This window comes from Trichosurus vulpecula, unplaced genomic scaffold (assembly GCF_011100635.1).
Source record: "Trichosurus vulpecula isolate mTriVul1 unplaced genomic scaffold, mTriVul1.pri scaffold_161_arrow_ctg1, whole genome shotgun sequence".
Lineage (NCBI taxonomy): Eukaryota > Metazoa > Chordata > Mammalia > Diprotodontia > Phalangeridae > Trichosurus > Trichosurus vulpecula.
This window is the reverse complement of record NW_023494445.1, coordinates 1,661-2,449: the sequence shown is the minus strand read 5'-3', so window position 1 is coordinate 2,449 and position 789 is coordinate 1,661. Positions and strand designations below refer to the sequence as shown.

The window sequence follows — 789 nt, the reverse complement described above, 5'->3', positions numbered from 1 at the left end:
TTAGATGTTTCCAATTTTGTTGACAATATCTAAAGCATCGTAGTCTGGAGCAAGTCGGACATAGGCCTTCTTCTCTCCATCAGGCCACATCAGCGCGTTGACCCTGGCCACGTCAATGTCATACAGCTTCTTTACCACTTGCTTGATCGGATGCTTGCTGGCTTTGATGTCCACAATGAATACTAGGGTGTTGTTGTCCTCAATTTTCTTCATAGGAGACTCAGTGGTCAAGGGGAACTTAATGATGGCATAGTGATCCAGCTTGTTTCTCTGAGGGGCACTTTTCCAAGGGTACTTGGGCTGCCTTCGAAGTCTTAGTGTCTTGGGTTACCGAAAAGCGGGGGATGTTCAGATCGTCTTCTTTTTGTGGCTGTGGACACCCTTCACCACTGCCTTCTTGGCCTTCAAGGCCTTGGACTTGGCCTCTGTCTTGGGGGGGGCAATGGCTTCCTTCTTTGCCTTTGGCACCATGTTGGGGGAAAGGCTCTAACTTTAAATAGAACTTTTCTTTCTTTTTTTTCTTTCTTCTCTTTTATCTGTTTTTTTTATTTAATATATTTCGTTTTCAGCATTGATTTTCACAAGAGTTTGAATTACAAATTTTCTCCCCATTTCTACCCTCCCCCCAACTCCAAGACAGCGTATATTCTGGTTGCCCTGTTCCCCAATTAGCCCTCCCTTCTGTCACCCCACTACCCTCCCATCCCCTTTTCCCTTTCTTTCCTGTAGGGCAAGATAAATTTCAATGCCCCATTGCCTGTGTATCTTATTTTCTAGTTGCATGCAAAA

General features: G+C 44.7%; 1 pseudogene; it reads right to left on the bottom strand.

The window, feature by feature from the left end:
* On the bottom strand, window positions 1-471 carry LOC118833305 (annotated as a pseudogene).
* Window positions 472-789: the final 318 nt, after the last annotated feature.